Source organism: Chionomys nivalis, chromosome 22 (genome assembly GCF_950005125.1).
Source record: "Chionomys nivalis chromosome 22, mChiNiv1.1, whole genome shotgun sequence".
Lineage (NCBI taxonomy): Eukaryota > Metazoa > Chordata > Mammalia > Rodentia > Cricetidae > Chionomys > Chionomys nivalis.
The window spans coordinates 48,344,757-48,371,131 of NC_080107.1; the positions used below are offsets into that span (position 1 = coordinate 48,344,757).

The window sequence follows — 26,375 nt, forward strand, 5'->3', positions numbered from 1 at the left end:
ATGCTCCTGCTGCTAACCCTCCCTGGAAACCAAAACAGTGCAAGAGCAAGAGCAGTTCTCATGATGTAATTCCTTAAGAGCGCACGGCAGCTGTTATCAGAACCACAGAACAGCCCCATGTCTTTCTCCGCTCATGACAAGAGTCTGGCCTTGTGTGTGTGGGATCCTGGAGAGGGAAAGGAAAAGCCCAGATGCAGCCTGGGCTCCTCCCAGGCACTCAGAACGCTCCTCAACATTTGAGACTCAGGAAACCACAGGATGGCTTGAGATGAACAGGAGACACCAGACACCATGGAGAAGGCAGAATAATCAGTTTTTCCTAAGCCAGTGGAGGATGTTTCAAAGAAAACGCACACACCCAGGCATGCCCAACTACAAGAGTGTGATTTCTTCCAAATGTTGCAAATAAGTACAAAAATGGATCCCAAAGAGGGTGGAAGAGCCACATGCAGGGGTGAATTGGGATGTGCTGTCTCAGTCACTGCACTGCAAATAGGCTCTGTGCTGGCTTAGGCACAGAAGCTGTGTGGAAGACCAAGGGGAGGGGCCTGAGGCTGCTCTACTTATACTCCTTCACCTGGAGCACTCAGGAGACAGAGGCAGGCAGACCTCTGAGTTCAAGGCTAGCCTAGATCTCTGAGTTCAAAGCCAGGTCTAAGAGTAAGTTCCAGGACAGCCAGGGATACCAGAGAAATCCTGTCTCAAAGAGACAGACAGACAGAGAGAAACAGAGAAGGGGGGGGGGTCACAAGCATGGGCTCTCTTGAACCAAGGCCACCATGAGTCAGACCTGCTATGGCCAAGAGGCAGGGGAGGCCTCAGGATGCTCGGAGGCATTAAGAGAGCTTTAGGAACAGGAGCGAGAGTGAGATGAGTGAAGTCAGGCCGAAATACCCCAGACACCCATAAGCCCTGGGAAGCCCATGAAGAAGGCTCCCTTCTGCATTGAGGACATGGTATCTAGAATCCAACGTTCTGGTCCTTCTCCAACTCTATAAGGCTCTCACTCAATCCTGCACTTGATCTTAGTGATTCAAAGAACATCTGCCTTGGGACTAGGCCAATGATGTCACCTGAAGGAGAAGGACCACAGTCTCTGCTCATCAAGTACAGAGATGCCTCTATGCATCTCTCTACCTAGGTATCTATGTAGCCAAGTCTCCTCCTCATACCCAAGCCACCCAAATGCCCCCAAGCAGTCACCGCCCATGGCATCTCTGCCTCCATACAAGTAACCCCTTGTCAGTGCAGATCCCGAACCTACAAGGCATACAGTAAAGGGGTGCATTTTCCTACACACAAAGCCTAGGTAGGAGCCTCTTTAATCAGAGAGCCCTGAACTGGGGTGCCTGGTGCTAGACTGGCTCACAATGAGGCTCGTGTTCTCATCAGCCACCACCAACAGTCAGCTTAGAAATACAGCAGCACAAAACAAAAGACCCGGACAGGCCTGTTAACAGTATGTACAGAAATCATCTGAAGAAAATTATAAACTCTTAGCAAAAGGCTTTTTAAGGATGACCCAGGGGTAAAGCGCCACCAAACCTGACAACCTGAGTTTGGTCTCGGAGACACACAGTATAAGGAGACTCTGTAACTATCCTTTGATCTTCACACATATACACACACTCACATACACACTCATATAGCACATATACACATACGTATACACACATTCATATACACACATATATATATACACACACACTCATACACACTCATACATATACACACACTCATACAATATGATAAATATACTTTTTAAAAAAGAGTTCTAGGGGCTGGAATGGCTCAGTGACACTTGTTGCTCTTGCAGAAGACCCAGGTTCCACTCTCAGCATCCACATGGTGGCCGACAACCATCTGTAACTTAGTTCCAAAGGATCTGATGTCCTCTTCTGGCCTCTGTGAACAGTGCATGCACACGGTACACATATACACATTCATGCAGGCAAAACACTCATACGCATAAAATAAAATAAACCTTAAAAAAAATTTAAAGACTTTTCACTCTCCTGAAGACAATACCAAAAAGCCAACAATTCTTCCCAATTAATCTACAAATAAGACAAATGCAACTTCACTCTAAATCCAAAGAGGATTCCTTTTAGAACTAAACAACTGATCCAAAAATTTTATCCGGAATAATAATTAAAAGTAGCTTGGAAGTTCTCAGGGAGAAAAGTGTGATAAGAGCACTGACCTGTCAGGAAGCCACAGCTGAGAAGAGGCCACGAACAGACGAGCAGCAGGAAGAGGCCTGTGAACCAGCTGTCTATTTTTAAATAGGTATAGAAAACACTGGAGCCCTCAACACCTAGCAGAGAGAAGTAGTTGCACACTTCAAGGGTGGCTCACAGGATTAAAGAGACTCCAGGCAAGGAGACTGGGGCTCTGTGTGGCAATTTGGCGCCACCTGGTGGCCAGCTGATTAAATGAACAGTGATATCCCAACAGTGTCAAGGAGGTTAGATTCACCAAGGTGCACAATTGTATGAAACCATGTTTGCCTCTAGGCGGCAACGGCAAGGGACTAGGGTGTCAGAGTCAGGGTAGAATTTATTTAGCTGGCTTGATTTTTAAATAATAGGTGTATAATGATTTATTTCTTATTACAAATTAATTCATTGCAACTGACAATATTTGGTTGTTATCATAAGACAGAAGTGGAGGAACAAGAGGGCTGAGCAGCACGATCCAGAACTTAGGCCATTAGCAGTAAGTATGGTGGACCCCTGAAGGAGTGCCAGGCCTCAGGACACAGAATGTGGGGCTGGGTCAGTAGGACTACCTGGAGTAAGACCCAAGAACTTAGGTGCACACCTTTGTCCCCATCCTCGGTGGCTCATGAGCTTCAAACTTTACTGATTGAAATGGTGCCACAGTGCCTTCTGAATAGCCCAACAGTGACTGAGACACATCCTGGGGAACAGAAATAGACTGGTCACACTGAATAGCTATCCCCTCTGTGTGTGCCTCTGTTGAGAGCTGCCCCTCCCTTCTGAGTCAGCCATGAGCTCTGTCCCAAAAGTTATCCTATCTCCATACCATTAGGTGACAAGGCTCAAGAACCCAGCAATCCTAGGTTTGAATTCTGGGTCTGTTGCTAAGAATTCTGCGACCTCTGGACTCCAATTTCCCTCTTTAAAGTGGGCTCAGACTGCATTCTCATGCAGCCATGGTGAGAATCAAACAATAGTGATGATCGGCCACCAAGAGGGCAGGGTGGCAGTACCTTCTGTGCATCAAGTTCCTTCACCAAAATCACCTTTGTGGAAAGTACAGGTGGTGGCCTGACCAGGACGGTCCCAGCCTTCGCCCCAGCCCAGGTGCTGTGTGCCCTGGACAGTGGATGAACTACTACTCAGTCTAAAACAGACAGAAGGGGCACTATCAGTGCAAAACTAAAGTTAAACCCCCACCATACCCCAGATCTTGGTTCTCCAGCTATAAGGTGGAGAATACCAAAACTCTGGGAAGAGTCAGTGCTCATAAAGTCACCAATGCCCAGCTCAGCTTGGAGGTGATACCTGGGATCAGGAAAGAATGACAGCTCACAGTAAGCTCAGTGAAGCCAGATGGATGCTGGAGGAGGAGCCTGGGCTCTCTAGCCAGTAAACCCTTCCCCACAGGCTTCCAGCAGACAGATGTACCCAGCCAGGGAATTCCGGCAGCTGTTCCGCAGCAATAGTCCGGCTGAAGATTGTGCCATCCTTGCATCCTGCCCACTAGCAAGAGCTAGCACAAGGTGCTGGCAGGGAAGGATCCTCCCGGGGAGCTTCAACAGCTATGGCCACTGAAGACCATGGGGTCCAAGGAAGGGAGCAGACTGAGGTACCAATCCACTGAGAATCACAGACCCTGCAGGACATGTCCTGTGCTAGAATTGCCTCCTCAACCAACTCTCCCCGCCCTAACCCTTGGCAATGGCTTCACCATTCATGCAGACTTCCAAAACGTACACAGACTGTGGGAGCCACCAGGCTACTCAAGATGCTTCCTAAGAAAGCCTCCCTTGGAGCAGTGACTTGCTTGCAGAATGAATGGACAGAACACACAGAAACTTTATAGAAGATGCTGAAAGCTGTCTGCAACTGAACAGTGCAGCTTTAGGGGTTAAAATATTAAGTCTGTGAAAGAACTGAAAATAATGGAAAATCTGAGGAAGAAATACCTCAACACCCAAGGCTGTAATGGAAAGAGATGGAAATGGTGAATTATTGTGTGAGCTGCATGGGTGTCTCGAACAGGAGTGGCACAACAGAAGATCAATAGGAGAAAATGTGACCACACTACACAACAGCACAGCTTGGTTCTTCAGAGTGGTGGAGTGACTGTGCACACACTAAGGCCAGTGCCTAGATCCCTAAATCCCAAGAAGAGGAGAGTTTCTTCTTAGTGGGAAAAAAAGAAGAGGGTTTTGCTTTCCTGGGTGCTGTAACTGCAGAGTGCAAGGAAGAGGCCATACCTGTCACACACAGCCAACATTTGCCAAGCTGTCCTTCCAGAAGAAAGCCACTTTATCAAGGGAGAGGGACACCAGGACTTTTGGTACCTGAAGCCAATGGTGGGGCAGAATGTGCCTGAGAAAGGGAAGAGTGCCTGTAGCTCAGTCTGCAGCACCGCCTAGTGTAGCTCTGAGCTGGAAACTGTTAAATTGTTACGAGTTTCTTAAAGCACCAGAGACCTACTACACAGGAGATAATAACAGGCTCAAGAGAAAGCTTGTAGCACACTCTGCAAAACTTAAGGATTTGAAATGAGGGATGAGGGAGTGAGGAAAAGGATGTTTCACCACAGGCAAGGGAAACATGGAGCAAAGTTCTTTCTGTTACAGAAAGAGGGCTAAAGGCTCAGCTGTGTTTGCTGGGGATGAAAGCTGTTTTGTATATAATAATTCAGGCCTGCGCTTGGCACATGGGCTAGGTTTCCCCTATGTGGCAGTGGCTGAAACTCTTGAGTTAATGCTATCACATAGAGAAGTAGAGAGCCGGGGATGGCCGTGGCTGAAAGGGAATGTGATTAGCCTGTTTCATACCCTGCGTGGGGCCTTGCAGCCATGGTCTTTGTTTATCTGGTTTACTGGGTTTGACTGTTTGCTATTTTTTCAATTAAAACAGGAAGTCCATTTTTATTACGAAAATTTAGAATCAAGGAGCACTCTAGGTAGGTAATACGCCATTTCTGTCATTTGCTGCTTCTTTTGAGATTGTATTGATAAACATGTTTAAATGGAGGACTGAGATAAAGGATGGAGCACATTGCCCCCATATGGCCCCTCCTGTCTCTAAGCATCCCATTGCTCCTGTGTCTGAGCCAAGCTCCACTCTGTTGCCCGATGGGCCTCAGTCAGATGTGGGGACATTGAGTTTTCTCAGAACAGAGTTGTGGATAACTAAAGCTGTTAGAATAGGGCTTTGGGTGGTGCCATAGTGACCCTCTTCTGGATATCCTAGATGGGTGGGCCAAGGATATGGCCAGGCTGTGACTCAATACAGTGAGGAAGAAGACACACAGTTCATGACATATTTATGAGTGCTATAGAGAAATCTGGATGCAGTGTTAGCCTGGAAAAGGACACACAGTAGAGACATTGAAGGAGGGGTTCAAAAGGAAGAAGTGACCTTTCAAGTAAGGCACCACAGCAGGAATAGATGAGGGTGGCATTGAGGGGAAAGAGCCAGGCCTCTCTGCCAAGGCCCCACAATATGCCAACTCTGCTCACAGCTGGGTCAGAGTGTTTTCTCCTTGCTCACAACAGTATCCGTAGCACGTGTTCAGGTGGGCCCACATGGGTAAGTTGCCAGCCTGTGACCTTACTAGGGATGTACATGAGCCCAAATGCCCTAGGTTGGCAAGGCTGGGCAGTCCCTTCCAGCATGTAAGCAAATGGGCAGCTACAGCACCTCCCAAAATGCTAATGAGACTCAGCAGCAAACAGCATGGAGGAACCATGTTCAGAGCCAGGCTGACCAGGGCTAAACACACTATGTCACTTGCTTGCTGTGTGGCTTCTAAGAAATCCTCAGCTGAAGTCCACTTTCCTTCCTGCCCCTCACTATAAACCAAGAGCTCTTTCCAGCAACCTCCTTGGCAAAGCAACTCCACACAGGCGGGTGCGTTTTAGGAAACCTGCTTAAGAGCTGCGTCAATTCTCCACAGCACAGCTGGCCACACAGCTTTACCTCTGCTCCTCGGGAGCAAAACTGACAAGGGATGAAGCTGTTAGAAGAACCTGGAAAATGCTGTCCCAGCATGGCCTTTAACACTTTGGTGGCTGTTCCTAATCAAACAGAATCTTGACACTACTTCAGTAATCTACTCTGCCTCTTCCACATTCTTTCCTCCCTTCAAGGCCATGGCCACAGGGGTAGAAGTCGGGAGCCCATGCTAGTGTCAGTACAGTGACATCAAGGTGCTCCTGTGCGAGAGACTTTGAGCAAGACACAGGCCTGCCTTCAAGGAACTAGGGTCGAGGCAGAGTAGACTGAAAGATAAAAATACAAAGCAGGAGCCGGGCGGTAGTGGCGCACGCCTTTAATCCCAGCACTTGGGAGGCAGAGGCAGGTGAATCTCTGTGAGTTCGAGACCAGCCTGGTCTACAAAAGCTAGTTCCAGGACAGGCTCCAAAGCCACAAAGAAACCCTGTCTCGAAAAACCAAAAAAAAAAAAAAAAAAAATACAAAGCAGGGCATAATGCAGAGTGTAACCAGGGCCATGAGATGAGGTTCAACAAGCACCACGAATGGTTAAAGAAAAGAGTGTCCATGAACTGGGTGGACAGAATCTGGAGCATAAGTGTGACCGACTGTGAGAGGAGTGAAGAGGGAATGACCAGCACACTACAGTCCCTACAAGACAACAGTCACATCTACTCATCTTCAACTCCATCTAACCCATCACTCTAGAGCCACCTGTAACTCATACAGTGACCTCAGCTGGCCCTCTCTACCCGAGGGTCCATGGCAGAAACAATTCAAGGTGAAGAAAGGAGCTGACCTGGACAGCAAGGGCCATCTGTGGTGAGTCTACACCCCTGACTGGAGAGAAGAAGGGATCTGAGTAGACAGTAACAGGACAAAAGCATGACAGCCATCAGAGTGGTCACAAGTATGCACCGGGAGGGAACAGAGACAAAATGATAACACCCCCAAAATGAGAACCAGAGGAAAGCCCACAGCTTGATCTGGGAAGAAGGGAGCTTGTGCCAATCAACATTCTGTCATCATAAGACAAAAACTACGGTGACAGATTTACAAAGAGAAAATAATTGGCTCATAGTTCTGCATGTTTCATTCCAGATCAAGTGAGGGCAGAATGTCACTAAGGGACCATTAAATTAGGGCAAACTGCTCTCGTCATGAGCAAGGAAGCAGAGCCAAAGAGAAGGTAAAATGTAAGGTACCATAATCTTCATCTAGGGCAATCCCACACTGACCTAAGAACCTCCTGCTATGCCCTTACCTCTAATGGTCCCACTACCACCTTCAAACAGTGTCATCCTAGGGACCAAGCCTTTTAACAGTGACGTCTGTAGGGCCCTCATGGACAGCAAACCTCTAGCCCTACTGTGAACATGCTTACCAAGGATGCCTGATGTTCCCTCAGCCTACCAGGCCCACTAACTACAGCCCTGCTGGCTCACCTGTACCAGGGAACACCTGCTCAAGGAGAGGGGCTCTGTGACCCCTGAGTAGCAGGCCACGCCACCCCATCCACTGCAGAGTGCTGTTGTGGAAAGCTGATGTTCCATGGGGTTGTGAATTGCTTTTCCAAGCCCATCCAACTCAGAACAAATCAATGCTTTGAGGTCTGGCTTCAATCTGGTCTTTGAAATGTTATATGCACTACCTATGGATTGATATCTGATATTACCATTCGCATATCAGATAGCAATGTCCTCCAAAACCCTCTGCCCACACACTAGTTAGCCCCTCGCCAGCCCTCCAGTCACCGACCCACCTTTTGTGTCTACGGCTCTGCCTCTTCTGGACACATCACACAAATGGAATCATGCAGTAATGGCCCCCCTTTTACCATGACTGTTTCTTGTCCACCCACACTACAGCACCAAGCTGTACTAGTGTAACAATCTGCTGTGTGCAGCTCAAGGGGCCCACACCCTGGACATTCTCCCATCCATTCATCAGTTGACAGGAATTTGGGGTGTCTTAGTTCTATTACAATGCAGCTAAGAACACCTATGTCACGAATTCTAGGCTCAATGTCCTTTATTTATGGCTAGAAACCAAATATGAGTGAGTACATCCCATGTTCCTCTTTTTGGGTCTGGCTTACCTCACTCAGGATAGTGTTTTCTATTTCCGTCCATTTGCATGCAAAATCCAAGAAGTCATTGTTTTTTACTGCTGAGTAGTACTCTAATATGTATATATTCCATACTTTCTTGATCCATTCTTCCATTGAAGGGCATCTAGGTTGTTTCCAGGTCCTGGCTATTACAAACAATGCTGCTATGAACATAGTTGAGCATATACTTTTGTTGTATGATAAGGCATCTCTTGGGTATATTCCCAAGAGTGGTATTGCTGGGTCCAGAGGTAGGTTGATCCCGAATTTCCTGAGGAACCTCCACACTGCTGTCCAAAGTGTTTGCACAAGTTTGCATTCCCACCAGCAATGAATGAGTGTACCCCTTACTCCACAACCTCTCCAGCAAAGGCTATCATTGGTGCTTTTTATTTTAGCCATTCTGACAGGTGTAAGATGGTATCTTAAAGTTGTCTTAATTTGCATTTCCCTGATCGCTAAGGAAGTTGAGCATGATCTTAAAAGAGAAGCTAAATAAGAAGGTGAACCCAAAGAAAAACATATAGGCATCCTCCTGAACAGTAACCTTCATCAGGCAATGAAAGGAGACGGAGACAGAGACCCACATTGGAGCACCGGACTGAAATCTCAAGGTCCAAATCAGGAGCAGAAGGAGAGAGAGCACGAGCAAAGAACTCAGGTCCGCGAGGGGGGCACCCACACACTGAGACAATGGGGATGTCCTATTGGGAACTCACCAAGGCCAGCTGGCCTGGGTCAGAAAAAGCATGGGATAAAACCGGACTCGCTGAACATAGCGGACAATGAGGACTACTGAGAACTCAAGAACAATGGCAATGGGTTTTTGATCCTACTGCACGTACTGGCTTTGTGGGAGCCTAGGCAGTTTGGATACTCCTCTTAATAGACCGGGATGGAGGTGGATGGTCTTTGGACTTCCCACAGGGCAGCGAACCCTGATTGCTCTTAGGGCAGACGAGGGAGGGGGACTTGATTGGGGGAGGGGGAGGGAAATGGGAGGTGGTGGTGGGGAGGAGGCAGAAATCTTTAATAAATAAATAAATAAAAAGGAAAAAAAAAGAATGATCCACTGTGAGATTACATGTATACTATTTAGCTAGAATTAGCTACTTCAAAACATATATACATTATATATGTCATATTTTCAATATAGTGAAAATCATGTTTTAAATAATAAATATGAACAATTTTATGTCACTAATTTAAAATAAGCGGATTTTGAAAAAAAAAAAAAAGAACACCTATGTCTCTTGGGTATACACTTCAGAGTGGAATGGCTAGGTCACAGGGTAGCTCAAGATTCAACTGAATATCATTGTTGTGTTTTCCAAAGACGATTTACCGGAACAAAGGTGCCCATGAAACTGCCCCACAAGACAGTACTCCCAAAGAACTGCCCTGAAAGCAGCTCGGGTAGGTGGCGTACCTGTTCAGCATGACATGAAACAGAAGGCACATACCCAGACACACTAGATGGCTGGAGAGGGCTGCCAAACTTCGGCCCAGCTCTCTGAAGAGCATTCTCATTCAGGGGCTTTGCTTGGAGCTGGATCCTGCTCCTGCCTTAACTTTATCACTTTATGTTTTATCTTCTTTCAATAACTATTTCGTGTTATATTTTATGATCACAGTCATAATTATTGAGAAGTGGCTGAGGTCTGGAATGGTTCCACTCTGCTGGTCCTTTCCCATTGTCACATTGCATGTGATTTGGGGTCTGACTCACCTCCCAATTGCTGAGCATGCCTTCTATCAGATTTTCCCCCAGGAACAGTGTTAGTGTGGGTGTAGCAAAAGCTACACATAAAAGGTGGGTGCTGGAATACCTGAAGGGTCCCTGTTACAATCAGATGTGAACTGAAACTTGGCTGGATAGCGAACACTCATCGGGCATTATTCCTTCCCCACAGGCGGATGGCACTGCTCCACTGGCCCTAGGCAGCTCCACTGCGCATGAACTCTGTTGACAGGCTATTTTTCCTCTGAAGGGTTCTTTGGCAAGGGTGTAAATTGTGTCTGTCTTTGAAATCAAAATTTCACCTAGAAATCATGGGTTCATTTTTGCTTTTTGTCTGGTTCACAGTCATCCCTTACAATCTGCAGACTCGGGTCTTTTTCTGATTTTATAATTGAGGATTCTTTCTAATGCCCCATCCTGACCTCCAGCTTAGGCACTCTGGAGGACACACACTGACCCATCTCGTCCAAGCCTCCCCTCAGTTTTCTTCCTCCTGTCCCAGGATGCTCAGCAACTGCTGACGCTGACGTGTGATTTACTTTCTAGCATCCTTCGGTCAGTAAGTCCCTTCTCTTCTCAGCCTGTTGTCTTATCTCTCAGGGCATCTCTGACTTCCCCAAGAGAGCAACATAGATGATAGGATACCTGCTCCAGTTTCATGGGCAAACTTCCTTACGGGCTGATTCTTCTTGGTGCATCTCTCTGGGGTTAGTTTTTCTGCCTTTTCTAGCTGTCCATTCTTTGTTTTCTGGATTGCTTATTTTGAGATAGAGTCTCACACTGTAGCTCATGTTGGCCTCAAATGTCTAAGGTTGGAATGCAGATGGAAAGACTAGAGCTCCAGCAACCATCTTAGGCCATGAGGTGCCTCAGACTTAGAAAGTACTTAGGTCTCTGACCCAGCATGCTCCTTACCTACTTTGAGTCAATAACCTCCTAACTTTTCACATATGAAGAAGAAAGTTGTATCTTATTATGTCTTTATTCTCTTGCATTTCTTTTTTGTTGTTGGTGGTGGTGGTGGTTTTGCTTTGTTTTTTTGAGACAGGGTCTCTCTTTATAGCCTTGGTTGTCCTGGAATTCACTCTGTAGACCAGGCTGGCCTCAAGTTAGAGATCCAAATGCCTCTGCCTCCCGAGTGCTGGGATTAGAGACGTGCACCACCACTGCCCAGCTTCTCTTGCATTTCTAACACTTGTGGCCCAACCCAAAGAATAACAGTTAAATGAGAAAGTGACTCACAATAGCTACAGCCATGTGAGGCTCAGCCTTCATTACCCACTTGACTGGATTTAGAATCCCACTCAGAAGTCTCTGAGGACATTTGCGGAGAGGTTTGAGTAACAAGAAAAGACTCTAAATGTGAGCAGCACTATCCCTGTCCTGTAGTCTGGGGCTGAATAGACATGAACCAGAATTCACCTCTCTGCTTCTGGGTGGCAGACAAGGTCATGACTTCCTGCCACGGTGGACTATATCCCTTCACGGTGAGCCAGTTCAAACCTCTCCTTCCTTAGGTGCCCTCACTCAGGCATTTTGTTACAGCGGTGAGAAAAGGTAACCAACTCAAGTGATCTCTAGTCTCCACCAACAAAGTCTCACACAGTGTTTACACCTATCAGCCAAACACATTCAAAGAAACAAGAATCTGTACAAATGAAGATGATTTCACTGCTTTAAAATATTAACATACTGGAGGTGGGAGTTTCCGTCAGTGGTGTGCTTGCCTAGCAAGCACAAGGTTCTGGATTAGGTACCCAGTACCAAAGGAAGAAATTCACATTTTAACCAACTCATTTTCCCAAATAAACAGCACCATTTTATCATGTTTTATAAAATATCCTATAATCATGTTACATCTTTACCAACATTTAGAATATATGTTGTCATTGCTATTTAAACGCTCTGGGAAGAGCCAGAAACTGATTGACTTTAATCTATTTAGTCTATTCATTCACTACCCACTGGCAAAGGTTACTCTGTAACAAGCACAGTTATAAAAATGAAGTTTTGGGATAAAGGTAGGGAGCAGTCCTAATCCCACCCACCATGTATGCCAGCTCAGACACAGGGAGGGGGTGAGGAGTCATGGAAACATTTTGTCCTCCTGACCCAGGCAGGGATGGGAATGTCTTCCCCTCTCCTTCACAGCCATCTTAGACCCGCCACCAAGGTTTGGGGGTCTTGTGCGTCATTTCCCATCACACGTGTTTTCTGTGACTTCCTACATTAGTCAATATTAACCACCATCCTCCCCTCTACACTCAACACCGTATGTGCCTGTGAATCTGGTTTTCCTTCTCTTGTGTGCATGTTCACACAGCTGAACTTGATGACACTGATTTCACACCTGTGTCCGACTGGTTAGTTTGACTCAGTGGAGCTGTCTGAAAAGGTATTCAGGCAATGGGAACGCCATCACCATCATTTACACATCACTAGGCATCTTGTCCATATAACATACCATGAATCCTTACAATGACTGTCTAAGGTGGGTACTGCTATCACAGACACTGAAGATGAACAAACAGATGGTAGCCAGTTTATCCAAGCACCTGAGCTGCAGGAACAGAAAGATCAATCACAAATTCATGGTCAAGTTGGGGTACACATTAAGACCACTGATAAATATGAAATAAGAATTGGTGAGATGGCTAGGCAGGTAAAAGTGCGTACTTGCTTGATCCCCAGATTCAACATGGAAGAAGAAAACAAGACTAAGCTGTCCTCCTCCACCTGTGTACCATGTATACATGCACACACACACACACACACACACACACACACCATAGAAAACTGACTCCCAGAGTTGTCCTCCTCCACCTGTGTACTGGTACACCATGTATACACACACACACATACACATACACACACCATATACTTGCACACACAATAATAATAAAATAAAATAAATGTTAATTAAAAAATTAAAATCGCCAGGCAGTGGTGGCACACGCCTTTAATCCCAGCACTTGGAAGGCAGAGGCAGGCAGATCTCTGAGTTCGAGGCTAGCCTGGTCTACAAGAGCTAGTTCCAGGATAAGCTCCAAAGCTACAAAGAAATCCTGTCTCAAAAAACATAAATCAATCAATCAATCAATCAAGTGAGCTAACAGGCCTGGGAAGGTTATGTAAGTCACCTAGAACCGCCCACCAGCTGGAGTACTCTCACTGGGATTGAGTATTTGGACAAAGGATTTGAGCTCAGCTCAGACTGACCCCAGGTTTGAACCACCTTCTGCCTTGTCTCTCAAGGACTGCCTAGTGCACATGTTCCTGATCCCCTGCCTCACATTCCAGCCACTGTTTCCTTCTCAGCTCAATCACCCTAGCCACTTTTCCTCTTCCCTCCCAGTCCCAGCACCTAGGCCAGCTGTATCCCTCACGTGTGCCTCTCCTGTCACTACTCTGTACCTGCAGCTTCTAGTACACGGGTCAGTGCCTCAGCTCCACTCAGCTTTCAGGTTCCTGGTCACAGACCAGCTTCCCACTGGCCCATCAGCTACTTCTGTCAACTGATTTCAGTCAGGGTCTCAAACCTATTGAAACCTCCAATTTGACCAGTTCAACAGTCTCTCTAGCCCACAGCAGGCTGGGTAGACCTTGTGTACTCTGTTACACCTCAAACCACATTAGTCCATCGGAATTGCTTAAATCCCTTCGCAGGTCCTCTTCCAACAGTTCTGATGAGCAGCCTATCCTAGATCCAGATGCACACCCTTCCGCTAGAACTGCAGATCCTTCCTGAACCCCAGAATGTTGGGCAGATTGGGGGATGACACTCTTCCTGCTCTGGGGCCTGAGATTTCTTCCTACGGGGCCAGCAACAGAAGGCTTCAATAATTTCTTGAGGTTGTCTAAGAGACTGGCTGCAGCAAAAACCTTCTCTTAGTCTTCACTCAGGGAAAATAAAGGTAAGTTCTTTGGAAGTCAGGACATGACTGATGAACACCACAGCATGAGAGAAGGAGACTCAGATGTTGCCAACACAAAAGGGCCCAGTTCGGGGGCAGGAGAAAGACCCTGATGGAAGGAGGCAGAGGCAGGTGCCTGCACCATGGTTTTCCTTCTTAGTTGACCACGCTTCCTCTTGCCCCTCCCCCCGGCCCTTCCACTATGCCCCAGAGTCCCCATACTGACACTCGCATCCTTTGCTTACCACACAGCCCTCCTGAGCAATCCCTCACCCCCTACAGCAAACCCCAGAGGTCATAACTTAAGAATGACCTATCCAGGAGGCATTTGGAAGCCCCCGTGAAGAGTGTCAGCTTTCCTCTCCCTGGTGCTGCCAGCTGCTGATGTTCCCAACAACAAAATGTTCAGCAAGAAGTCTCTTCTAAGCCGGGCGATGGTGGCGCACGCCTTTAATCCCAGCATTCGGGAGGCAGAGGCAGGCAGATCTCTGTGAGTTCGAGACCAGCCTGGTCTACAGAGCTAGTTCCAGGACAGGCTCCAAAGCCACAGAGAAACCCTGTCTCGAAAAACCAAAAAAAAAAGTCTCTTCTAGTACCAAGTGAGTGGATCGAACACCAATGAACAGTCCAGCCAAGGTGCACCATGGCTCACCAGACTCAAGATTGCCAAACTCCAGTTCACTGCCTTCTTCCTCCCCACCTAATATTCCTTTCAAACTCCATTTCTCAGGGACTGAACCCACCCTCCATCTCCTGTCAACAAAGCAAAACAGCAACATCACCCTCCTTCCTTACTACATCATCAAGCAAAGACCAACTACCTCTGACATCACCCTCCTTCCTTACTACATCACCATGCAAGGGTCGACCACTTTGGCTTCATACAAACAGCCACCCATGGCCAAGATGAGGACCTGGCATGTGGACTCTGGTAACAGCATCCATCATCTCCTGGTGTCTACCTTCTTCTTGCCATCATCCTTCACAGTACGCCAGTGTCAGCAGTGACAGGGCCTGGAACCATCGATCCCAGGAAAAGGTCTAAATGCATGCACGCTATCTGCTGAGCCTCTCTTTGAAGCTCCCTTCCACCAGCACTTCCTCCCAGTTTCTCATTCAACCACACACTCAACCCACACTGGCCTGACCACCACACCAGTTCACCCCTACTTATGTGTAGCTGCTCAAATGCACCCCCTACCCAAGATGCACTGCACTCAGAAAGCTGAAGTCTTTCTCTGAGACCTGAAACGTGTGTGGTCTCAGGAGCTTCCATTCCCAAGTGTGGCCTCTCCCAACACTGCCCTATTCTCATTAACTGTCTCCTGCCCATTAAGACCACAGTCCCCAAGACAGTGACAGAGTGCAGAGCCCTGCTGCATGCTCCACAGATGTGCACAACATGACTAAAATCCACTAGTGAATCAAGGCATCCCACCATTCCCTCAAGAAGTGAGGAAGCAGCCAGACAACAGCCCAGAAAGAGAAGATTAACTGACAGATGGACAGTCCTGAGGTCAAAGTCAACAGCTAGAATGTAGCGTGGCAGAGATTTCTAGCTCAGATCAAGCAATGCCATTTCCTAGGACCGGCATTCATCTTTCCCTTGTTCTTAACACGGGCCATACTGGCATTCTCCGGCCTCCAACTTTTGGGGTATTTTTTTTCTTTTTGGTTTTTCAAGACAGGGTTTCTCTGTGTAATATGTCCTGTAATTTGCTCTGTAGACTAGGCTGTACTTGAACTTACAGAGATCTGCCTGCTTCTGCCTCCTGAGTGCTGCAATTAAAGGGGTGTGCCACCATAGCCTGGCTATGCCTCCAATTCTTAAGTGTTGGATGACAGACAAAATGTCACCACACTGGGCTGCTGATTTATTACTGCTCTGTGCTTAGGCACCTAATATTTGTACAAGACAGAGGGGACAAGGCTGGTTCCTACTGCTCCACAGCCAGCACAGTGTCAACTACCTAGTCCCAACATGGACTGCACAAGTAGTCAGAGAGATAGACAGATGGGCAGGACAGGAAGAATGAGGAGCAAGGCTTCCCTCTACCTTTGGCTGTAGGTGTGGTCTGACATTTCCAGCTCCTTCACGCTCCCTCAATCCTGGGCTTCCCTGCTTAGAAAGGATGTACATACACCAGGGAACTCCTCAAGGCAAATTCTGGCTCCACACTGGTGATTTTTTCCAAAATTCAGGCTGTTCCTCCCTATTCCAAGAGCACCACTGGGTATGCTAATAAAACTGGGTTCCAAGGCCTTCCCAGGCCTAAGAAACTCCCCCACAACCGCCAGCCCAGACTCATGTTGGAAGTCGAAGAACAGAGACATTTTCTTCTTTGTCAGCCACCATCACCAGAGAGACAGCAGAGCCTCACACTCAGGGCTTAGTCCTGCTCCCTTGCACTCACAATGACGACTCAACAAAACACCCCGCTTCAGAGGTTGTCATCTGAGATGAACCCTTAATTGCTGACATGGTTTATTAGCAGTCATGTACAACAGTTAGCAACTGCTGCAAAATTGTTGCATCTAATGGGTGTGCTCACATGGCTGAGAAACCAGGGCCACTGAGCAGTAAAGTCTCTGCCCTCATCTGGGAAGGGCAGAAGCATGAACCTCCAGACTGAAACTCCACCCAATAAGCACAAAGGCTGTGGGGTGCTAAGTACAAAGGTGCCCAAGATAAGTTACATAAAAAAAAAAAAAAAACTAGCAAGTCAGCAAGGAGGTCACACACCAATCAGCAAATAACTTCTAATTGAAACCCTTCCCCACAGAACCCAAATCCTGACTCTGGTCATCAGGCACCAAGCACACACACCGTGATCACTGTCTCGCTATTTCCTACAAAGTCCTAACACTTCAATTTGAACTTAACTCCCTAAATCCAATGGCAGGAAATTTAAAATACATAAAAATCAAGCAAAACTATAATAGGTGTTTTTATCCAATGCAGTTCCATTTTCTCACCTCACTCGTGACTCCACCAGGTGAGTATCAGATCATACTTTAGGGTCTCTGGGGTGTGAAAAGAGGCACCTACAGAGGCAAAAGAACACCAATCTCATAGTCACACGCTGGGTAATCAACCCCTCTTGAGCTCCCATTGTCTTAGGTGTACCACATCTACCTTGCCTACCCTGCCCAATCAACATGAAGTGGAGGTAACTGTCACTGAGATATTCTGAGCGCTGTAAAGTGCTCCAATATTACAGGATAGAGGGAACCTCTGAGCCAACACCTTCTTGTTTTATGGACTTAAATCAGTCCATTTTCTTCATCAGTTCATTCTTCATACATTTAACTAACCATCAGATACCCAATGGTGAGCAAAACAGCCAATCCCTGGCACTGTAGCCCCTATACCAGGGACCCAGCCACTTATTTAAAGAGTTTGTCTGCAGGCCAGGCTAATGACTTGGTCTTCTTTCTTTAAGGAATTAGACACACAGAAGGGTTTAGGCAGTGGGAATGGCATTCTCAGATCCTTCTGACTACCCCAGCCTAGGATTCTACCTACCCGAGGGGAGATTCACAAATTGTCAATGGTCACACGGTGTCATTCCATGACACCACAGCATTGTGGAAGACCAGGAAGGGGCAATCTACAAATGTTACTGGACTTGAAGAGTCACAGATATGGTGCCAGAAAAGAAAGGCTTAAACCAGAAATGATCACACCTGTAATCCTAGCACTTGGGAAGTGGGGATGGGAGTATCAGAGATTCAAAGGCACCCTTGGCCACATAATGAATTCAAAGCCACTCTGGGACAAATAAATACCAGAAGGGAGAGAGGGAGGGAGGGAGGAAAGGCAGTGGGGGAGGAGAGAGGAAGGATGAAAGGAAGGAAGGAAGGAAGGAAGGAAGGAAGGAAGGAAGGAAGGAAGGAAGGAGAGTAAGGGAGAGAGGGAGGAGGAGGGAGGGAGAAGCTATAGAGAAGACAGAATGAAGGAAATGTCTTAAAACAGTGAAAGTCACTAATTCCATATAACAAATTTTATTAGCACAAAGAAGCAAAACAAGTTCTTCTGAATTTATTGTTTTCCATAAATATTTAATTCAAAACTGTACTAACAGATCTCCATCGCCCTACTTACCAGATTCCACAGCAGTGGGTGAGAATGACTGGACTCAATAATTGTGGACTTAAAGATGCTCTTTATCGCTCCTTCTTTCCCAAATGAAGTCATTTCAAGAAACTTGTGACTGTCAAGGCCAACCATTTAAATTTCCTTCCAACTGTTAAATAACTGTCTTAACATTAAACTCAAACCTTATAATAAAAATATCTAAATCTGGGGCTGGAGAGATGGCTCAGTGGTTAAAAGTGGCTGCTCTTCCAGAGGACCTGGGTTCAGTTCCCAGCACTCACATGGTGGCTCACAGCTGCCTCTAACTGCATTTCCAGAGGATTTGCTGTCCTATTCTATCTCCCATGGGCACAGTTTGCATATGGAAGACACACACAAACACAAACATAAACACACACACAGGGGAGAAGGTATGCTACATATAAAGGACACAATATAGACCATACAACAATGAAGCAGGAGGGCCAGACCAGGGATTTCCTGGACAGCTTCAGCCCAAAGGTAACTGGGTCTCTCTCTAGTACTCTCCACTCTCAGAGATCAAGACCTGCATCCGCCACGCCAATCCAGAATAAAATCTGCCCACCTTTCTGGCTGTTCCAGCCCCACTGCCAGTCATCTGAGAGTCAACACAATCTTTGAACAATGATTCACATAGCTTTCACGTGTGATTCCCCCAAAAGGCCTCCCAGAAAGCAGTAGCCATGATGAAAAGAGCCTCGTCCTAGCACACATGTAGAGTTGCTTTTGAGCAAGCTCTTTGCCAAGTGCTGTTTGGTGCCATTTCTTGGAGACCCCATGAGGGCCCTACAGAGGGAGGCACTACCACAGCTCAGCACAAGTGAGAAGACAGAGGTGGAGGCACTTCCTGGAGGCCAGGCTCTCACTGCAGTGCAGACTCTGTGCCTCAAGCGCGGGTGTGTCAGCCCCTCTGACACTTGGGAGATAAACTTCCCCCAAAGAGTAAATGAAAGCAGTTCTGCAGAAGCACAGCAGAAGGATGCAGGCCCTGGGTCCATAGGTCTCTGCTCTCCTAGGGAGTGCAGATGAAACACTCATCCACACCCAGTGCTTTCCACCCTAACCTCCCACCAAAGCTCAGGGAATCTTTAGTATTCAGGCAAGCAGCGTGCTTACCATGACTCAGAGAAATGGCTCAGCAATTAAGAACACTTGCTGCTCTTGTAGAGAACCACAATTTGGTCCCTAGCACCCCCATAAAGATACACAACCACCTGTAACTCCAGATTCAGGGGATCTAACACACTCTTCTATACTCAATGGGCTCCTCCACATACATAGTGCACAAAAACTAATGCAAGCATACACATAAGTAAAATGAATAACGCTTTTAAAAATCTGTAGGTGACAGATTCAACACAATGCCCATCAAAATCCCAGCAAAATTCTTCAAAGACCTCAAAAGAATGGTACTCAACTTCATATGGAAAAGCAAAACACCCAGGATAGCCAAAACAATCCTGTACAGTAAAAGAACTTCTGGAGGCATCACAATCCCTGACTTCAAATTCTACTACAGAGCTACAGTACTGAAAACAGCCTGGTACTGGCATAAGAACAGACAGGAGGACCAATTCCCAGCAACCACATGGTGGTTCACAACCATTGGTAATGGGGTCTGGTGCCCTCTTCTGGCCTGCAGGAAGAAGAGAATATTGTATACAGACAGAATATTGTATACATAATAAATAAATATTTTTTTAAAAAAGCCATGTCTGGTTCATCTGGTGAATCAGTAACACACACACACACACACACAAGCCATGTCTGTATGCCTACTATCTGTGAAAAGATACCATGACCACAGCAACTCTTATAAGGAAATCATTTAATTGGGGTGGCTGGTGGCTTACAGTTTCAGAGGTTGAGTCCATTATTACCATGGAAGGGAACAATGGCAACATGTAGGCAGACATGAGTGTCATCACACTGAGTGAAGCTTGAGCAAAAGAGACCTCAAAGCCTGTCCACACAGTAACACACATCCTCCAACAAGCCCTCACCTACTTCAACAAGGCCACACCTAATAGTGCCACTCCCTTTGGGGGCCATTTTCTTTCAAACCACCACACCTACAAACTGTATCTCTACACTCACTCTTAACTGCCCAGTGAGCATCTACTGGCAAGAACTAGAGTCTGCTTTGGGCTGTGAGCCACAGCAGCTCACCTGCTCCAGGCATCTACATGGCCTGCAGCTATGCTGCGCATGCTCGGCTAGCATGATGTTCTCTCCTCTGCACAAACCCCGAGATAAATCTGACCACCGCCACCCATCTTACAGACAAGGAAGCCAAGATGCAGGACCAGTAAGTAAGTTGCCACTAACATACAGTCAGTAAGTGCCAGGAGATGCAGGACCAGTAAGTAAGCCGCCACTATCATACAGTCAGTAAGTGCCAGGAGATGCAGGACCAGTAAGTAAGTCGCCACTATCATACAGTCAGTAAGTGCCAGGAGATGCAGGACCAGTAAGTAAGTCGCCACCATCATACAGTCAGTGAGTGCCAGGGCTAGACTTCAGATCAAGGACTAAATGGAAAACCAACTCTTAATTGCCAGCAACCAAATCCCTTTTCCTTTCTCTTTCAGTTCTCTGTCTCACATCCAGATACACGGACTGCCCTTTAACCTACTGTTCACAGGGACCAAAGCCATTTCATTCCTAGAGAAAAAAATGGGGGGAGGGCATCTTTTGTTAGTCTTCTAAACAATGCCTGCTACCCAGGGCTGAGTAAACACCATGGGGTTGGGGGAGAAAAACCAGTGCTTACAGTATCAGAGGAATTCTATGCACCAGCTGGAACATTCTCTACTGTTGGAACCACTTTCAAATGAGAAAGTGAATACACAAGGTGGGGAGGGGGAAATCTGTATAAACTGCTACAATAGAAAAAAAAAAAACAGAATAAACAACAACAACAAAACTGCTCCCAGCAGCTGCCTCCAGGGAGAGGACTAGAAACTCAGACAGACACCTCCCAGCTGAGCTCCCTACTTGCTTAAAATAATCCCTGTAATTTTTGTTTAAACTTCTTAAGAGATAAAAATTTTACCACACTATTTAAAAGCAATGACTGTGACCAAGAGAGACTATGTGAACAAAGACTGCATGAGCTCAGTGTGCAGTGAGGCAGGGCTGTAGGAAGGCTTTGCTTTCCTTCGTTTTTTACTAGTTCTTTGAGAATTTCTATAATGTGTTTTGATCATTTCACCCCAACTCCTCCTAGATCCACCCCTTCCTTACTCATTCAATTCTGTTCCCTCTTTGTTTTTGTTTTAAACCCATCCAAGTCCAACTTATGCTGCACATATATTCTCAGACGTGTGGAAAATGCCTTAGAGTATGGCAAACGACTACACTTAAGGAAAACTGATTCTCACCTCTTCCAGCAGCTATCAATTGCCAACTGCTCTGCAGCCAGGAGTGGAACTTCATGCCCACCTCCCCTTTCCATACTGGAATTTGGTCTAGCTTAGACTTGCATGGGTCTTGTGCATGCTGGCACGACTGCTGGGTTTCTGTGTGCAGCTGCCCTGCTGTATCTGGAGGACACTGCTCTCTCATCGTCACCCACCACCTGTAGCTCCTCAGTCTTTCCACCCCCTTCCTCTTTCATGTCCGTGAGCCTTAGGAGGAGGGATGTGATACAGGAGTCCCCCTAGGGTTGAGTACTCTACTGTCTCAGATTTTCTGCATCTTAACCAGTTGTGAGTTTGTGTTAACTACCATCTACTGTAAGAAGCAGCTTCCCTGGTGAGGGCTGAGGGATGTTCTACTCTACAGGTATAACAATAAGTATTAGGAGTTGGTTTAATACTGTCTATTTAGCAAAATCACTTAGTAGGTTCTTACCTGGGGCATATGACCTGTCTAGCCACAGGTTCTTGGCCCCATAATAGTTCCAGGTATTGGTTTCATCTTGTGGAGCAAGCCTTAAGTCCAATTAGAAAATGACTGGAATCTACCACGGCATTCATGCCGCTAGTGCACCTGTGGTCATGTCTTGCCAGGCAAATCACTGCGTTCACAGGGTTCTTAGTTGAGTAGGACTGAAGATTCCTTTTCTCCTCTGACGGCATGCATAGCTGGAAGGGTATACCAGCACTATGGAAGCTGGCCAGTAGGACTGAAGCTTCCAGATGACTATCAGTTTGGTTTCTCCATGTTCTATGATCCAAGTGTGTGGTATCTTCAGCAACAGGGTCTTAACATCAAGTTTTGAAGAGTAACCAATAGCACTGGCAATAGCCTATAGTGTTTGAGGGTCTAAGGAATCTCACTGGCCAACAACTCTAAAAGAGGTTAACTAATTCCTGGACTGAACTTTTATTTGTTAGTCTGACGTATCAAGTGGGTCACTGATATGCCGTTACAGGGTAACCCTACCTTAACTTTTTATATAAGTGTATTATGTATATATGTGTGTGTAATATATGTATAGATACATGTGTATACACACACATGTATGGAAGCTTCTATAAGACTATAAGTAGGTTTCCATAAGACTTTATTTATCCCTCCCTGTATTCCCTTACCTTGCCCTCCCAATCCTCATCCCAATTTAACTCTTCCTGTTTCATAGCTTTTGTAGATTATTTTGAGATCAGGTCTATGTAATCCTGAGGGGCCTAGAACTCACTGTGTAGACCAGACTGGCCTTGAAAGCACAGAGATCTATCTGCCTCTGCCTCATGAACGCTGGGATTAAAGATGTGCACCACTATACCTGGCCACGATACTCTTGTGCAACAGACAAAACCCATGCTAATGGCACAACAACAGACTTGCAAGCGGTGCCGACAGTCAGCCAGAGCAGCTTCCTAGAGAACATCCTTCATCTGCTCCTTCAAGATTTGGTAACTCCCTACCAGCTGCCAAACAGAGGCTATACTGCTCTGTTTTATTTTCCAAAACAGGCAGTTGTGAGCTATCTGATGTGGGCGCTGGGAACTGAATTCAGGTCCTCTGGAAGATTACCAAGTGTCCAAAATACTGAGGCACCTCTTCAGTTCCTATACAGATATTTTTAAAAGAACTAAACCACGGGTCACTGGCTTCCACTTTCCTGCTCTTCTGAAAGGTGTGAAGATTTTTCAGCTTGCCATCAGAAGCCAGAGCTAACACTCCCAAGGATCGCACAGTCCAGCATTCTCCCACTCAGCTAAGAAAACGCAGCTCTGGGAAGGGAAGGAGACTTGTTGAAGGTTATGTAAGAAGCAGAGGCCTCAGAATCCCTGGTCCTCAACTCCTTGCATGCCACGTGCTGTTCCTAGTAATAGCTGTTGGAAGCTGGCAGGAGGGGACAGGGCAGGAAGAGAAAGGTACCAAGACTGGTGCCAAGTCACTGAAGCACCTTCAGATAGCTTACTGATCCTTCACAACACTTTTACAAGGTATTCAGGCTTCTTCTTAATTTTTTACAAATAAGGAACCCAAAGCTCCGAGAAGACAAAAAGCTGGTACGAGGTCACACAGCAGGAAGAATAGTGGAAGCTCCAAGACAATCTGCCTGTCCACCAGGACAGAGTGGAAAGGAGGAGGCTGGGGACAAACCACACTGGTTCTAGAGGTAACAGTTTTCTATTATGCAGTTTTTTCTCAGCTCTGAATGCTAGCACCCCCAATAACAAATTGAAAAGCCAATCATGGGGCCTGTGAAATGGCTCAGAAATTAAAGGTGCCTACCACCAAGCCTGAACATCCGAGCTTGATACCTGGGACCCACATGGTAGAAGCAGAGGACAGACTCCCACAAGTCATCCTCTGACCTCCACACGCACAAACACAAAATAAATATAATAAAAGCACTTTTAAGAAGAAAGAAAAATGAATCATCTCATTTTCTGGTATGTGCTCTTATTGTTAGCCACCAGGCTTGGGGCTTCATTCTGACACATAAGACATGAGAAGGCAGCCCCTAAGAGACACTTGCATAGTTTCTGCCAAGAAAGGGTGGAACAACTCACTCATGCTCCTTCTAGTCCTAGCACCTGCCGCACAAGTGCTCGCCCAACAAGAGCCTATCCCTGAGACATCTCCATATTACCACTGGATCACCATACCAGGCGTAGTAAGGGAGGTCAGCATTGCGGTGTTTGGTCCCCAAAAGTCCCGAGCTTCTACAATGAAGACAAATTTAAGCCAGCAAGAAGTCTTTGTCCACATGGCACAGACAGAAAGGACCACAGGTCAGACTGGCCAACTGCTAGTGAGGTAACACTGGGTACCCAAAGGTCACACGCAGATAAAGGATACTTCTGAAGCACAGGAGCCATATCGTCTCTCTCCCTTCTCTCTGTCTCGGTAAACACCTAATGAAGGTCCATGGTGCTCTTCATCCTGAAGTCTTCCTTCTGGAGCATGGCAGAATCAAGCTGAATGGGAGTGGGAGCATTCCATAAGGCTCCACCATAAGCCTAATCCATCAACATAGAGCCCTCCCTGACAGCCCTCCCTGAGCCTGGGGTCTAAAGGTCAGCCAACAACTAAACACACTTCACTTTTCATTGACAGTGACTCCCCAGGCCGCAGTAGCCAGCTCCAAGGCCTCTCAGGGAGCACCATGATCTGAAACTCCACTAGTTTGGAGGAGGGGTGCCTCACCACAAACCTCATTCCAAACACTCAAGAAAGAGGCCTCATGTCACCTTTTGTCAAGCAATTACCTTCTGGCCCTTGAAAGGTCACAATTAGGCATCGGGATGCTCATGTTGCAAACAACAAAACACTCAAAAAGGCAAAAATAACTCCCAGGCGTCACAGAGCCAGAAAGCTGAGTTTTGGCTCAAGTTCCGCCTCTTCATCCTCACCGCGCTATCCTTTCGATCTTTTTGAGACCAGCCCTCTGAAGACCTGCAGGAGCATCTGCTGCCGGCAGTCAACAATCCAGACCCCTTCCGAGCATCGCACCAACGACTACCTAGAAGAGCATACATTTTCCAACAACCGATCAACCAATGAAAGCCAACCACCCCGCAATCCAGCCATGCCCCTTCAACGGCAACAGGGGAGGTTTTAAAAAAAAAAAAAAATAGCACGCCGCACTTAGGGCTTGGCGTGGCACAGGGAAGCAGCCGGCCTATAACCAGAGGAGCTGCGATCCTAGTGCCACTCCGCAAAGACACAGGCAGACCTGGCCCGCCCCTCCGAGAGGCAGCCGTGGGTGCCTCCAGAGCCCTCAGAGAAGCCAAAGCCGGGACGGCGGAGAGGGCAGCTTCCCTTCTTCGGGGTGGGACCCACTCACCCGCCCGCAGCTCCTCACCTGCGGCCCCGCTTCCGGACCAGCCAACAAACCTCAGCCCCGCCCCCCGCCCCTACAGGGTTTTCCCCAGCCCCGCCCACTGCACCTGTGCTTTTTTCCCCCGGCTCTCCTCGCAGCCCCCTCCCACTGCCGCCCCGCCCCCAGCACCTGAGCCCTTTCTCCGCCTCTAGCCCGCACACAGGTTCTAGTTCCCGCCCCTGGGACCTGGAGCCCGCCCAAGACCCCCGCGCCTAGCCCAGGCCCCCGACCCCGGCCCCCGCCTCCCGCACCTGCGCCCTTTCCCGTCACCACCCCCCACACGCTGTCATTCGCGCCCCTGGGACCCGAGCCGTCCATAGCTCCGCCCCTCGAGCCCAGGCCCCGCCCCGGCCCCTCAGGCCTGGGGTCCCGCCCCCCGCACCTGCAGCTACTCGAGCCCCGGGCCCCGCCCCACCCCGCCCCACCCCGCCCCGCCCCGCCAGCGGCTCCTCTCACCGCCTCTCTCGCCGCTGCAGTCCCGGCTGGTCACCTTGACGCGAGCCACAGTGGCTGCCGCCGCTTCCTCATGGCCCTGCGAAAGGCCCAGCGGCAGCGGCGCCTTCGTTCCGAGGTTGGGGCCGGGCCAAGCCGGGTTGAGGACAGGCCGGGCGCAAGCTTGAAACGCGGGGCCGACGCGGGAGCCCAGCCGGTGCCCAGCCGCAGTAGGAACCGTCCGCTCCCGGACCTGAACGGCAGGCGGATTAGCCAATCAAAGTGAAGCACCATACCGAGCTCCTCCAACCAGCTTGTCGCAGGGGCGGAGACACGCAAATGAACCGGCTGGTAAAGCCAGTGCGCAGCCGCTGCAGCAGCGGTCCCCCACCGGCCTCGGCCTGGGCTTCAGCCTCCAGACACTCAGGTTTGCAGGGATGTTCGGCCACCCTCTTGGGACTCAACCACCCGCCACGCCCACCCCCTGCATTGAAATAGCCGTGCGCTTATTTTGCACGCATCCTTCCAGGCCTCACCCAGTGTCCCACTTAAATTTCTACCTAGAGTTTCTCGTTT

At 47.7% G+C, this 26,375-nt stretch overlaps 1 protein-coding gene across 13 annotated transcripts in view; it reads right to left on the minus strand.

Moving 5' to 3' along the window:
* The window catches only part of Ralgps1 (Ral GEF with PH domain and SH3 binding motif 1), a 223,701-nt gene extending 197,660 nt beyond the window's left edge, over window positions 1-26,041 (minus strand). For 8 of the 13 annotated variants that reach the window (XM_057755023.1, XM_057755020.1, XM_057755019.1 and 5 more), the window contains exon 1: window positions 25,824-26,041. The gene's annotated coding sequence lies outside the window, so the exon portion shown is untranslated. Of the gene's footprint in view, window positions 1-16,941; window positions 17,011-18,070; window positions 18,173-24,343; window positions 24,463-24,753; window positions 25,008-25,823 lie in introns of all 13 variants that reach the window. The other 5 variants (XM_057755012.1, XM_057755011.1, XM_057755013.1 and 2 more) reach the window with 5 other exon arrangements.
* Between the last annotated feature and the right edge of the window lie 334 nt (window positions 26,042-26,375).